Consider the following 16,170-nt stretch of genomic DNA (forward strand, 5'->3'; position numbering starts at 1 on the left):
CTTAGAGGAGGGAAGGCTGGCTTCGTGGCACAGTGGATAAGGCTGCCACTTGCAATACCAGCAGCCTACATCAGAGACTGGTTTGAATCCCCACTGCTCCACTTCTGATCCCATTTCCTGCTAATGCACACCCTGGGAGGCAGCAGAAAATGGCCCAAGTTCTTGGATTCTTGCCCCACAGGGGAGACCCAGGGGCAGATCTGGCTCTGGGCTTCAGCTTGGCCAGGAACTCACTGTTACAGTCATTTGTGGAGAGACCAGATTACAGAACTTCCCTCCCCTCCCCTCCCCTCCCCTTCCCTTCCCTACCCTTCTCTTCCCTTCCCTACCCTCTCTTTCCCTCCCCTCCCCTCCCCTCCCCTTCCCTTCCCTTTCCTTCCCTCCTTCCCTTTTCTCTCTCTCTCAGTCTTTCTCTGTCTTTACCTCTCTCCCATGCTCAGGTTCAAGTAAATAATATTTTGGAAAAGTAGAGAATGGTAACATGCAATAAAATTAACATTCTAGAAATAACTGTTAACACAATAAAAGACACTCTATAATACTGGGTTCCACTTTTGTTATCTCCAGTATCAGGGCACTGACTCTTGCCACTGGCCTGTGTATTACCCGGTCTCATGCTACATGAGAAATTTTAAACACTTTTTCCTCCATTAAAGGACAATTTGGCTTTCACCATTAATGAGACTCCAATTAGTTTGTTTTTCCAGGAACACAAATGTTGAACTGCCTACTATATTCCCCCTGCCTATGCCTATGCCTCTGCCTCTGCCCCTGTCTAGGCTGAGACAGGGGGTTGCACTAAGTGGACTTGGACGCCCATTGCCCACTTGCCCCGAGCAATAGCATTGCTCCAGGGGTAGCCTCTCACACAGAGCAGAGTGGGAGCGAAGCAGGCAGGCACACAGGTTGAAATGATTATATTTGTGAGCTGGAAGACCACGCCTTCACTACACCCCTGTGTGACACATGCCCCTACCTGGCCATACCTGAGAGCCAACTGGCCAATCAGGTTAATTAAAAACCAGGGTCACAGTGTGTCGGGCCACCCACCCATGCTACCTGGCCTAGATGCTCCTCCACGTGGCTGGTTCCTTTTACTTGGTGTGAACCCACATCTACCTCTCTCCTTTAGACGGGGCCCTCACTCTCCTATGCATCTTTCTCACTGAATAAAACCTTAAAATGCACATGCTGCCTCGTTCATTTATGCCAGTATTCAGAATTCTTCTCTGAATATTAGGCAAGAATCCCCATAGGCTTATTAATATGAGGAACTTGTTAATAAGCATATGGTGATATCATATGGCACCCCAAATTATATTTTGGGGGGAGTCAAATTACAATATCAGGGGCAGAAGTAGAACATTATTGGTTTGAATATCATCAGTCCTGCCCACTACAATGGAAGATCTGTGAGATAAAGGGCTCTGTTCGATTTTTCCATTTAGTCTATGTCCAGGTGTTTGAGCCCCTGCACCTGCATGGGAGACTGGAAAGAGACTCCTGGTTCCTGGCTTCGGATCGGCACAGCTCCGGCCTTTGCTGCTATTTGGGGAGTGAGTCAACAGATTGAGGACTTTTCTCTCAGTCTCTGCATCTCACTGTCTGTAACTCTAACTCTCAAATAAATAAATAATATCTTCAAAAAATAAAAAAAAATGTTAAATTGGGATGCAAATCATCTCCAACACAAAAGTCCTCCACATCCTACTGCCTGCTCGCTAGGACTGTCATCTAAGGAGCTGGGCAGGGTGGCTGATTAAGGACTGTGATGGGGAGATGACTCAGAAGGACCTGGTGGGAGCGATATGATCACAGTGGTCCTGAAGTTGGGGGAGGGGCAGGATCCAAAGGCTGTGACAGGGCAGCAGGCTGTGGAGTGAAAGCGGGAATGGGCCACAGAGCAGGAAATGTGGTCATCCTGACGCTGGACAAACCTGGAACAGAATCCCATCCTCGGGAGCTTGCAGAACACCACAGCCCTGCTACCTCCGGGGTTTCTTCCAGGGAGACTTCAGACCTCCTGATCTCAACAATATACCTGGAGTTGTCTGAGCCAAAGAGAATGGAATACTTCATTACAGCAACAATTCACCAAGCAAACACCAGGGAAGATAACACCTGTAACTTCCCTCCTTGATCATGATTAAGGCTGACATCACAAATTTTCACTTTGTTCTCATTGGGTGTCTATATGGACAAGAGGCAAACAGCAGTTGATTTTAAGGGGAGTTAGCACAACATTCCTCTTAGCTACAAATCTGCTGGGTAAAATACTTCGATGATCTCTCTTCCATCTCAGGCAGGGTGCTCAGCAAACAAAGTCACCTGGGGTTTGAAAAGCCTGGGAGAGAACTGTATTTGGTGGTCAAACTGCAGAAGGGGCTGCATGAAAGATGTGAGCCAACATGGACTGAAGCAGGGTGCAGTGAACGGGGCATCTCACACCATCCTGGTTGTGCCTCTGGTCCTCTGTGTAAGCCAGGGCCTCCTCTATAGGGGAGCAATGCTACATGGAAGGAAAATACAGAAAGATGCACAGACCTGGGTTGGATTTGCCAGCATATTCAGTCACCATTGCATTCTGGACAAACCATCCATGGCTCTGAGATTCGACTATGAGACAAGCAAAATTCTCGCCTATCAATCAGCTCCTGCAGGAAAACTGGGAACAGAGGGGCGGGGGGAGAATCCCCTGTGAGTGCTGCAGGCAGTGAGAGCACCAGCGCCCCCACCCCAGGGCTTCCTGAACAGGGTTGAGGACACCCCGGGCAGCACCTGTGCCTTCTGCCCCAGAGGTGCTTGGCCTCTAGGAGAGATCTGAGAGTCTCTGTGTCCATGATCTCCTTCTCTGATGGCCGTTCTCCCAGGACATCAAGGCTATGGTAGGAATGCATTCACCTGGATTTAAACTATTTTTGCTTGGAATACCATAATATTTTCTCTTTAGCTATAAGAATCCCAAATGATACTGTACACTCATAGACTCCAAGAGAATAATTGCTCTCTTTAAAACAGTAGGGACATGGTCATGTCTGTGCTGCTGCCACCAAGGAGGAGGAAAGGAGGGAGCCTCAGAGGAGTCACCCTGGCCCCTTCCACCCGACCCTGCAGGACCTTCAAGCCTGGCTGCTCTGAGAATCACTCTCAGCAGATGGGGCCCAGGAGGAGCAGCTGGGGCAGCCCAGCCTCACACTTCTGCTTTCCTGGGGGGTTTCCGTTAGGGCTTGGAACACTGTGGTACCAGCACTACTACTACTATAACCGCCTGCACAGTAGTAAGTGGCAGCATCGTCACACTGCACGCCGCTGATGGTGAGAGTGAACTGTGTCCCAGATCCACTGCCACTGAACCGCGATGGGACCCCAGATGCCAGTGTGGATGCTTCATAGATCAGGAGCTTGGGAGGCTGCCCTGGTTTCTGCTGATACCAGGCTAAGTAGCTATAAATGCTCTGACTGGTCTGGCACTTGATGGTGACTGTGCCTCCCACAGCGGCAGACACGGGGGATGGTGTCTGGGTCAGCACGGCTGCAAATGTGGCACCCGAGGAGGGAAACAGAGACACAGAGACCACACTCATCCTCCAGCTGACTCAGTTCAAACCAGGGCTACATAAGTTAGCCTGCAGTGCGCAGGTTCTCCCGGGAGATGTCACAGCCCAAAGTCTCTGAGAAACTTTCAAAACTTTAAATGACCTGGAAGACAAGATAGCGTAATGTATTCATGATTACATTGGGATTCTGGTGGAGAAAGCCACTTTTCTAGGGAACAGTGAACACTTTAAGGCTGAAGTCATTGTCTTTACATGTCCTTCCTCTGATGCCCTCACATTGTCCCCTCACGGCAGACCGTTGCACCTGAGAAATGGTCTCTGAGAGATGAGACTTCTGTGCTACACTCAGCTCTGAAACTGATCAGAATAAACATCCTCAGAACAAGCGGCTGCCAGAGATCAGGACTCAGAAGGAGAACGCAGGTGCTTAGATGAGAGATCACACATGCGCGCTCTCCATCTGCAGCCAGAGTTCTGAGTCAAGGTTGCAAGAGGAAAACAGAAGTGGGAGTTTCAAGGAATCTCCATAGTTATAAGAAACATCAAGAAAAATATCTCCCCCCTTTTCCTGTCCAGAAATGTTCACACTTTTTTTAAGAAATCCGGGGAAAGGGCCAGCGCTGTGGCTCAGAGGGTTAAAGCACTGGCCTGAAGCACCGACATCCCATATGGGCACTGGTTCTAGCCCCACCTGCTCTCTTCTGATCCAGCACTCCTCTATGGCCTGGCATAGTGGTAGAAGATGGCCCACGTCCTTGGGCCCAGGCACCCATGTGGGAGACATGAAAGAAGCTCCTGGCTCCTGACTTCCGTTCAGCGCGGCTCTGACGTTTGTAGCCATCTGGAGAGTGAAACAGCAGATGAAAGACCTCTCTTTCTCTCACTGCCTCCCACTGTAAATTGACTTTCAAATAAAATAAAAAGGAAAGAAATCCGGAGAGGAGGGAAGGCTGGCATCATGGCACAGTGGGTAAGGCTGCCACTTACAACGCAAGCAGCCTATATCAGAGACTGGTTTGAATCCCACTGCTCACTTCTGATCCCATTTCCTGCTAATGCACACCCTGAGAGGCAGCAGAAAATGGCCCAAGTTCTTGGATTCCTGCCACACAGGGGAGACCAGGGGCAGTTCTGGCTCTGGGCTTCAGTTTGGCCAGGAACTCACTGTTACAGCCATTTGTGGAGAGACCCGCTTACTGATTCCCCAGCCCCCTCCCAGCTTTGCCTCCCTCCAATGCTCAGTCTTACAAGTAAATAAATATGTTGAAACTTTGAAAATGTTAACATTTATAAAAATTATCTAAATTATATTTATTAAAATAAGTATTCACCACAGTACAAAACACCCTGCTAAAACTGGGATCTATATTTTTTAAAGATTTATTTCATTTCTTTGAAAGAGTTACAGAGAGAGGTAGAGACCGAGAGAGAGGTCTTCCATCTGCTGGTTCACTCCCCAGTGGCTGCAACGGCCAGAGCTGCACTGATCTGAAGCCAGTAGCCAGGAGGTTATTCCGGGTCTCCCACCTGGGTTCAGGGGCCCAGAGACTTGGGCCATCTTCTATTGCTATGCCAGCCCATAGCAGAGAGCTGGATCAAAAGAGGAGCAGCTGAGACTTGAGTTAGCTCCATATGGAATGCCGGTGCCTCAGGCCCTCAGCGTCATGGGCTCCATTATTTTAACATCCAGTGTCTGGCACTGATTCTTCCACTGACCTCTGTGTTGGCTGGTTTCATGCTGCAGCAACTGGAGAAATTTAAGAAGCTTTTTCCTCAATGGAAGGACAATTTGGCCATCTGACCATTACTGAGACTACAATTAGTGTATCTTTTCAGGAGACACAGTGTGGAACTGCCCGATTCGTCCCCTCTGCCTCTCCCTCTGCCTATGCCCGAGACAGGAGAATGCACTAGGTGGACCTGGACACCCACTGCCACATGCCCCCAGCAATGGCAGTGTCAAGGAGGAATCTCACCTAAAGCACATGGGAGCAGGTATAAAACATATGTTTGCGGGCCGGCGCCGCGGCTCACTAGGCTAATCCTCCGCCTAGCGGCGCCGGCACACCGGGTTCTAGTCCCGGTCGGGGAGCCGGATTCTGTCCCGGTTGCCCCTCTTCCAGGCCAGCTCTCTGCTGTGGCCAGGGAGTGCAGTGGAGGATGGCCCAAGTGCTTGGGCCCTGCACCCCATGGGAGACCAGGAAAAGCACCTGGCTCCTGGCTCCTGCCATCGGATCAGCGCGGTGCGCCGGCAGCAGCGCGCCGGCCGCGGCGGCCATTGGAGGGTGAACCAACGGCAAAAGGAAGACCTTTCTTTCTGTCTCTCTCTCTCACTGTCCACTCTGCCTGTCAAAAAATAAAAAAATTAAAAATAAATAAATAAAAAAAACCCATATGTTTGCTTATTTGCCCTGATCACTAAAATGAAAGATCTATGAGATAACGGCTCTGTTCAATTTCTTCCCATTTATTCTACATCTACAAAAGTTTGTGATACTGTCAGTCGTGTACCATTGTGTACAACAATGAAGCCACTATTGTTTCATATCGATGAGAATTGTCTATCTGATTTTGCATTGAATGAAAAACTGCCCTATCAGGGATTGAAAGCTGATGTGATTCCATCATGGACCCCCAGGGGGTGCCAGTGCACCTCTGGTCTGGCAGTGACAGAGGGACTGGGAGGATTGAGACTCACAGCCTTGTCTAGACTCTTGAGGAACAGTGGTTTTTCTGCTCGCTGCTTGTGGAATTCTTTGTTTACTGGAAGGTTAAGCTGGTGGTAATAAATTGAACGTGTGTCCAAGTAAAACTTAAAGATAAAAGAGAGGAGGGTGGAGGTGAGGAAGAATGGAGGACGTGGTGGGAAGTGGCATTATGCTCTAACAATTATGGATAGGATGGGTCGGCCTTGTGCAGTGGGTAAAGCCACCACATGCAGGGCCAGCTTCTCACATGAGCATTGGTGGGAGTCCTGGCTGCTCCACTTCCAAATCAGCTCCCCGCTACTGGCCTGGGAAAGCACCAGTGGATGCAACAAGTGTTTCAGCCCTGACACCCACGTGGAAGACCTGAAAGAAGTTCCATGTCCCAGCTCTTGCCAGGCACAGCCTCAGCCAGTGCAACCATGGAAGAGTGAACCAGCAGATGGAAGAGAACTCTCTCCCTGAAACTCTGTGTGTGTGTGTGTGTGTGTGTGTGTAAAACACGGAATTTAAATAAGCAAATAAATTTTTTTAAAAAACTGTACACATAAAAACTGTACAGATGAAATTGCCATCCTTTATAAAATTTTCTAATCACCAGTATTGAAAATATTTTCCTTGTAATATCATTAAAATTTTCTCTTTTACTCTATGAATCTCAAAGGATGCTATAACTTCAATTACTCAGCAAGAATAATTGATTTCCTTTAGCACAGTAGGGACATGGTCATGTCTGTGCTGATGCTGCCAGGAGGAGGAAGGAGGGAGCCTCAGAGGAGTCACCCTGGCCCCTTCCACCCGACCCTGCAGGACCTTCAAGCCTGGCTGCTCTGAGAATCACTCTCAGCAGATGGGGCCCAGGAGGAGCAGCTGGGACAGCCCAGCCTCACACTTCTGCTTTCCTGGGGGGTTTTTGTAAGGGCTTGTATCACTGTGGTACCAACCACTACTATAATAAGTGCCTTGACAGTAGTAAGTGGCAGCATCGTCACACTGCACGCCGCTGATGGTGAGAGTGAACTGTGTCCCAGATCCACTGCCTTTGAACCGGGATGGGACCCCAGATGCCAATTTGGATGCATCGTAGATCAAGAGCTTGGGAGGCTGCCCTGGTTTTTGCTGATACCAGGATAAGTAGTTGTTACTATAAACACTCTGACTGGACTGGCAATTGATGGTGACTGTGCCTCCCACAGCTGCAGACACGGAGGATGGAGTCTGGGTCAGCACTTGCGCAAATGTGGCACCTGAGAAGGGAAACAGAAACACAGAGACCACACTCATCCTCCTGTTCTAAGAGGACGCTCCTGCAGAGACGGGCAGCCCTGGCCACACTGCCCGAGGCCGTTCCTGCTGCTGGCCTTCCTTACCTGGGAGCCAGAGCAGCAGGAGCCCCAGCAGCTGAGTGGGGGCCCTCGTGTCCATGCTGGGTCCTGCCTGGCACTGCCTCCTGCATGGGGTGGGAGCAGCCTGCTCCTAAATGCCCAGAGAGGTGGGCGGTGCTCTGGGGACATGCAAATGAGCAGGGGCGGGGCAGGGCTGTGCCCAGCTGAAGGGCCCAGGGCAGCTCAGAACTCAGCCCAGGGGCTGTGTCTCCACTGCCCCAGCTCAGACCAGGGCTGCACAAGTTTACCTGCAGTGTGTATGCGTCTACTGGGAGATGTCACATCCCAAAGTCCCTTAGGGACATTTGCGAACACTTTATGTGAACTGAATGACCTGATGGTATAATCTATTCATGATTACTTTGGGATTCTGGAGGAGAAGGCTGCTTTTCTAATGAATAGTTTACAACTGAAGGCTGAGGTCATTGTCTTTACCTGTTTGTCCTCTGATGCTCTCACATTGTCTCCTCACGGCAGACCGCTGCACCAGGGAGATGGTCTCTGAGAGAGGAGACTTCTGTCCCACACTCACCTCTGTACTGACTCAGAATAAACATCCTCCGAACAAGCGGCTGCCAGAGAGACACCAGGACTCAGAAGGAGACGCAGGTGCTTAGAGGAGAGATCACACGTGTGCTCTCCATCTGCAGCCAGAGTTCTGAGTCAAGGTTGCAAGAGGAAAACAGAAGTGCGAGTTTCAAGGAATCTCCATAGTTATGAAAAAATCATGAAAAATAACTTCCCTCCTTTTTCTGTCCAGAAGTGTTCACACTTTTCTTAAGAAATACACAGAGGGGCCAGCGATGTGGCCAAGAGAGTTAAAGTACTGGCCTGAAGTGCCAGCATCCCATATGGGCACTGGTTGTAGTCTCGCCTGCTCCTCTTCTAATCCAACATTCCTCTATGGCCTAAGATAGTAGTAGAAGATGGCCCAAGTCTTGGTTCCTGCACCCAGGTGGGAGAGCGGAAAGAAGCTGCTGGCTCCTTTCTTTGGATCAGCACTGTTCCGAAGATTGCAGCCATCTGGAGAGTGACCCAGAGCATGGAAGACCTCTCTCACTACTCTCTTCTCTCTCTCTCTCTCTCTCTCTCTCTCTCTCTCTCTCTCTGCCTCTCACTGTAAATCTGACTTTCAAATAAAATTAAAAAGAAAGAAATCCGGAGAGGAGTGATGGCTGGCATCATGGCACAGTGGATAAGGCTACCACTTGGAATGCCAGCAGCTTATACCAGAGACTGGTTTGAATCCCCACTGCTCCACTTCTGATCCCATTTCCTGCTAATGCACACCCTGGGAGGCAGCAGAAAATGCCCATGTTCTCAGATAATTTCTCCACAGGGGAGACCAGGGGCAGTTCTGGCTCTGGGCTTCTATTTGACCCAGAACTCACTGTTCCAGCCATTTGTGGAGAGACCAGGTTAAAGAACCCCTCCTCCCCTGGCTTTTCCTCTATCCAATGCTCAATCCTACAAATAAATAAATAAATATTTTGAAACATGGAAAATGTTAATATTTATGAAAATTATCTAAATTATATTTATTAGAAATAAATATTCACCACAGTACAAAACACCCTGCTAAAACTGGGATCTATTTTTTTTTAAAGATTTATTTCATTTATTTGAAAGTGTGACAGAGAGAGGTAGAGACAGAGAGAGAGGTCTTCCATCTGCTGGTTCACTCCCCAAATGGCTGCAATGGCCAGAGCTTATTTGATCCCAATCCAGGAGCCAGGAGGTTTTTCTGGGTCTCCCACCTGGATTCAAGGGCCCAGAGACTTGCCCCATCTTCTATTGTTATGCCAACCCATAGCAGAGAGCTGGATCAAAAGAGGAGCAGCTAAGACTTGAGTTAGCTCCATATGGAATGCTGGCGCTTCAGGACAGGGCTTTAACCCACTGCGCCACAGCACCTTGGGCTCCATTATTTTAACATCCAGTGTCTGGCACTGATTTTTCCACTGACCTCTGTGTTGGTTGGTTTCATGCTACAGCAATTGTAGAAATTTAAGAAGCTTTTTCCTCAATCGAAGGACGATTTGGCCATCTGACCATTACTGAGACTACAATTAGTGTATCTTTTCAGGAGACACAGTGTGGAACTGCCTGACTCATTCCCTCTGCCTGTACCCGAGACAGGAGGATGCACTAGGTGGACCTGGACACCCACTGCCCACGTGCCCCCAGCAATGGCAGTGTCCAGGGAGGATCTCATTGAAGCACATGGGAGAAGGTGTAAAATACATGTTTGCTTATTTGCCATGGTCATTGATAAAATGATCTATGAGATAAGGAGCTCTGTTCGACTTTTTTCCATTTATTCTACATCTAGAAAAGATTGTGATACTGTCCGTCATGTTCCTTGTGTAAAAACAATGAGGCCACTCTTGTTTCATGAATTTCAATGAGAATTGTCTACCTGATTTTGCCCTGAATGAAAAACTGCCCAGAGTATCAGGGATTGAAAGCTGACCTGATTCAATCATTGAACCCCAGGGGGAGCCAGCGCACCTCAGGTCTGGTAGTGGCAGAGGTCTTGGGAGGATTGAGACTCACAGCCTTGTCTACACTCTTGAGGGACAGTGGTTTTTCTGCTACTCTGTGCTGAATTTTCTATATAGTTGAGGGCTGAGTTAGTTTTTATAAAGTACATTGAATATATGTCAGTGTGGGGCTGGCACTGTGGTGTTGCGGGTAAAGCCTCAGCCTGCATTGCCAGCATCCATAGGAGAGCCATTTTGAGACCTGGCTGCTCCACTTCCCATCCAGCTCTCTGCTATGGCCTGGGAAAACAGTAGAAGATGGCCCAAGTCCTTGGGCCCCTGCACGCGGATGGGAGACATAGAAGAAGCTCCTGGCTCCTGGCTTTGGATTGGCGCAGCTCTGGCCATTGCAGCCATCTGGGGAGTGAACCAAGAGAAGGAAGACCTCTCTCTCTGTCTCTCCTTCTCTGTGTAACTCTGACTCTCAAATAAATCAATAAATATTTTAAAAATAAAATGATTATGCTTGGAATATTTATAATGTTATCTCTTTTGCTCTATGAATCCCAAATGATGCTCTAGCTTCGAATACTCAGAATAGTTGCTTTCCTTTCGAACAGCAGGGACATGGTCATGTCTGTGCTACTGCTTCCAGGAGGGAGCCTCAGAGGAGTCAGCCTGGCCCCTTCCACCCGACCCTGCAGGACCTTCAAGCCTGGCTGCTCTGAGAATCACTCTCAGCAGATGGGGCCAGGAAGAGCAGCTGGGGCAGCCCAGCCTCACACTTCTGCTTTCCTGGGGGTTTTTGTTAGGGCTTGGAACACTATGGTATCAGTACTACTACTATAATAGCCTGCACAGTAGTAAGTGGCAGCATCGTCACACTGCACGCCGCTGATGGTGAGAGTGAACTGTGTCCCAGATCCACTGCCGCTGAACCGCGATGAGACCCCAGATGCCAGTTTGGATGCCTGGTAGATCAGGAGCTTGGGAGGCTGCCCTGGTTTCTGCTGATACCAGGCTAAGTAGTTGTTACTATAAACACTCTGACTGGACTGGCAATTGATGGTGACTGCCTCCCACAGCTGCAGACACAGGGGATGGAGTCTGGGTCAGCACTCAGGCAAATGTGACACTTCACAAAACTCTAAATGAACTGGAACACTGGGTGGTGTAATCTATTCATGCTTATGTTGGGATCCTGTAGGTGAAAGTCCTTTTTTCTGAAGAGTATGTTCAAACATCTTAGAATTAGCAACCTGCACTTGCTCACCATTTGACTTTGGGAAATCCATCCTGCCCACTGAGATGCACAGTCAGATAGGAGAATTCTCTGCATCCATCAGCACCTGCACAGAGGTGCCGTGTCTCCAAGTGCCCACTTCAGACCCAGGTTGCTCAGATCTCCTACAGAGAATGTCTCTCTGGGGGTCTCAGCAGAGAGAGGACAGTGTGGGTAGAGGTCCACGCTCTCCTCACGGCTCAGCCCAGCTTTGCTGCTACTGCTCCACCTGAGACAGGGGTTGCAGGGCTTGCACAGCCCAGAACCTGTGAGAAGCTGAGCAGCTCCTCAGTGTGGTTCTGGTGGACGTCACTGAGGCCAGGGCGGCTTCTGCTTTCTCTTATCCCCTAATGGTCTTGGTGTGACGTAAAAGAGCAATAAACAGAAAACATGGTGAAAACTAGCATTTATAAAAATGGTTGTGCTTGGATCCTGCCACACACTGGGAGTCCTACACAGAGTTCTGTGCTCTGGACTGTGTCCTGACCCAGCCTCAGCTGACAGGGTCATCCGAAAAACTACCAGCACATGGAGGATTCTCTCATTCACTCTCTCTCTCTTTCTCTCTCTCTCTCTCTCTTTCAGACTCTCTCACTTTGCCTTTACCAATGCTCAATCTTTCAAGTAAATAAATAAATATATATTTTGAGAAATGGGAAATATTGCATGTAAGAAAATAAATTGGGGTTACAGGAGCAATCGTGTCAATTTTCAATCTGTGATGCAGTAGTTCTTCATTTAACCAAAATCAAATAGAACATTCTCATTGGATTGCACCAATAGGAGCTTCTTTGTTGGTACATAAATGCACACGAGGAATAGTATCACAATCCTTTAGGCATTGAATAATTGGAACAAGTCGAACAGAGCCCTTTATGTCATATCTTTCATTTTAGTGGGCCGGGCAGATGAGAAACAAACCAATGACATTCCAACTGTGCTCCCACTGTGTCCATATGGTGCACCTCCCATGGAGCAGGGCCAGTGCTCGGGACAATGGGGGTATGGGTGTGCAGGTGCACGTGTGCCTCCTTCTGTCTCCACCTAGACAGGGGCAGAGGCAGAGGCAGAGGAGAGGGAATGTATCAGGCAACTCCACATCTATGTTTCCTGAAAAATAAACTCATTGTACTCTCAGTGATGGTCAGGTAGACAAACTGTCCCTGGCAAAAGATTTTAAAATTTCTCATGTCCCTGTAGAATAATGTCAGTCAGCACACAGGTCAGAGGGAAGAATCAGTGCCCAGACACTGGAGATAAAAAAAAAAAAATTGAGCCCAGCTTTAGTGTGCATTAGCAGGAAATGGGGTCAGAAGTGGAGCAGTAGGATTCAAACTAGTCTCTGATGTAGGCTGCTGGCATTGCAAGTGGCAGCTTAATCCACTGTGCCATGATGCCAGTCCATCCTCCTCCCTAGCTTTACTTACAAATACAGTGAAGGTTTCAGGAAGAGGAGAGAGGGAAGTTCCTTCCTTTATGTCCTCAGACCTATGGTGACTCCTTCAAATTTGCTCTTCCGTTTACTTCCTGTATCCTTGACTCAGAACTCTGGCTGCAGATGGGAGAGCGCACCTGTGTGATCTCTCATCTAAGCACCTGCGTTCTCCTTCTGAGTCCTGGTCTCTCTCTGGCAGCCGCTTGTTCTGAGGATGTTTATTTTGAGTCAGTACAGAGGTGAGTGTGGGACAGAAGTCTCGTCTCTCAGAGACCATCTCCCTGGTGCAGCGGTCTGCCGTGAGGGGACAATGTGAGAGCATCAGAGGACAAGCAGGTAAAGACATTAACCTCAACTTTCAGGTGTAACTAAGTTTCTTAAGAAAAGGTACTTTCTCCTATAGAATCCCAACATAACCATGAATACATTACATCATCTTCTTAACCCATAAACTCAAAGTTTTGGAAATGTCCCTCAGTGACTTTAGGATGTGGCGTCTCCTGGCAGGAACATGCCCACTGCAGGTAAACTTGTGCAGCCCTGGTCTGAGCTGGGGCAGTGGAGACACAGCCCCTGGGATGAGTTCTGAGCTGCCCTGGGCCCTTCAGCTGGGCACAGCCCTGCCCCGCCCCTGCTCATTTGCATGTCCCCAGAGCACCGCCCACCTCTCTGGGCATTTAGGAGCAGGCTGCTCCCACCCCATGCAGGAGGCAGTACCAGGCAGGACGCAGCATGGACACGAGGGCCCCCACTCAGCTGCTGGGGCTCCTGCTGCTCTGGCTCCCAGGTAAGGAAGGCCAGCAGCAGGAACGGCCTCGGGCAGTGTGGCCAGGGCTGCCCATCTCTGCAGGAGCGCCCTCTTAGAACGTAAGGATGAGTGTGGTCTCTGTGTTTCTGTTTCCCTTCTCAGGTGCCAGATGTGACCCTGTGTTGACCCAGACTCCACCCTCGGTGTCTGCAGCTGTGGGAGGCACAGTCACCATCAAGTGCCAGTCCAGTCAGAGTGTTTATAATAACAACGAATTATCCTGGTATCAGCAGAAACCAGGGCAGCCTCCCATGCTCCTGATCTATGCAGCATCCAATCTGGAAACTGGGGTCCCATCACGGTTCAAACGCAGTGGATCTGGGACACAGTTCACTTTCACCGTCAGCGGCGTGCAGTGTGACGATGCTGCCACTTACTTCTGTCAAGGCGGTTATAGTAGTAGTAGTACTGGTACCACAGTGTTCCAAGCCCTAAAAAACCCCCCAGGAAAGCAGAAGTGTGAGGCTGGGCTGCCCCAGCTGCTCCTCCTGGGCCCCATCTGCTGAGAGTGATTCTCAGAGCAGCCAGGTTTGAAGGTCCTGCAGGGTCGGGTGGAAGGGGCCAGGCTGACTCCTCTGAGGCTCCCTCATGTCCACCCTCTTAGGAGCTGCAGTATTGACATATCATGACCCTACTTGCTTTAAAGGAAAGCAATTGTTCTTCCCAAGTATTTGAGGCTGGAGTATCATTTGGGATTCTTTGAGCAAAAGAGAAAACAGATATTGCTAGCAAAAAAAATATTATTTGACAGATAGAGTTTGACAGTAGGAGAGAGAGAGACAGAAAGGTCTTCCTTCCATTGGTACACCCCCCAAATGGCCGCAACAGCTGGAATTTGGCCGATCTGAAGCCAGTAGTCAGGCACTTCCTCCTGCTCTCCCATGCAGGTGCAGGGGCCCAAGCACTTGGGCCATCCTCCACTGCCTTCCCAGGCCACAGAAGAGAGCTGGAGTGGAAGAGGAGCAACCGGGACTAGAACTCGGTGCCCATGTGGGATGCCGGTGCCACAGGAGGAGGATTAACCAAGTGAGCCACAGCGCAGGCCCTAAGCAAAAATATTTGAAACACAGTGATAATATAAAAATTATATATAATATATATATAAATATATAAACATATATGCTTTCCTGGGCGGTGGTTGTTAGGGCTTGGAACACTGTGGTAAGTAGCACCACTATATGCTCCTTGACAGTAGTAAGTGGCAGCATTGTCACACTGCACGCCGCAGTGTGTCCCAGATCCACTGCCTTTGAACCGAGATGGGACCCCAGATGCCAGAGTGGATGCCAGATAGATCAGGAGCTTGGGAGGCTGCCCTGGTTTCTGCTGATACCAGGATAATTCGTTGTTATTATAAACACTCTGACTGGACTGGCACTTGATGGTGACTGTGCCTCCCACAGCTGCAGACACGGGCGATGGTGTCTGGGTCAGCACGGCTGCAAATGTGGCACCTGAGAAGGGAAACAGAAACACAGAGACCACACTCATCCTCACATTCTAAGAGGACGCTCCTGCAGAGATGGGCAGCCCTGGCCACACCGCCCGAGGCCGTTCCTGCTGCTGGCCTTCCTTACCTGGGAGCCAGAGCAGCAGGAGCCCCAGCAGCTGAGTGGGGGCCCTCATGTCCATGCTGGGTCCTGCCTGGCACTGCCTCCTGCATGGGGCAGGAGCAGCCTGCTCCTAAATGCCCAGAGAGGTGGGCGGTGCTCTGGGGACATGCAAATGAGCAGGGGCGGGGCAGAGCTGTGCCCAGCTGAAGGGCCCAGGGCAGCTCAGAACTCAGCCCAGGGGCTGTGTCTCCACTGCCCCAGCTCAGACCAGGACTGCACAAGTTTACCTGTGTGGAGAAATTAGTTACACGAAGCAATTCAAATATGGTGCTGAAAGGAAGTAAGGTGGGCGGAATCCAAAGTTGTTTACCACTAAAACTACTTGGCTAAGCAACATCAGGGGAAGTGGCAGCAAAAGATATCAAGTGTATAGACATATGGCCAGTCCTATGAAAATCGCTCTATAAAATGACCCTTTAAGTGGTTGGTTGGTCTTTATGCCCTGCCCCAACGACTCTGCAGTTTTGTGCTATAAAAGGCTCTATTACATGCAAAATAAACAAGTTCTTGCTGGACTTGACTCCCCGTTGCATCTGATTGTCTCCAGGATCAGGAGGCTGGGGAACGGGCGAGCAGCACACTTACCTTTCCTGGGACCCAGTCCATCCTTGTTCGGGTGGACGAAGACCCTGCATACCTGCAGGGCACATGTTTCTACCGGGGATTTCACATGCCAAAGTCACTGAGGGATTCTTTGAAAAACTTTAAATCACCTGGAAGACAAGATAGCATAATCTATTCATGATTACATTGGGGTTCTGGAGGAGAAATTCACTTTTCAAATGAAGAGTTTACAACTTAAAGCTAAGGTCCATGTCTTTACCTGCTTGTCCTCTGATGCTCTCACATTGTCCCCTCACCGCAGACCGCTGCACCAGGGAGATGGTCTCTGAGAGACGAGA

This window comes from Oryctolagus cuniculus, chromosome 2 (assembly GCF_051225735.1).
Source record: "Oryctolagus cuniculus isolate XC-2025 breed Fujian yellow rabbit chromosome 2, ASM5122573v1, whole genome shotgun sequence".
NCBI lineage: Eukaryota > Metazoa > Chordata > Mammalia > Lagomorpha > Leporidae > Oryctolagus > Oryctolagus cuniculus.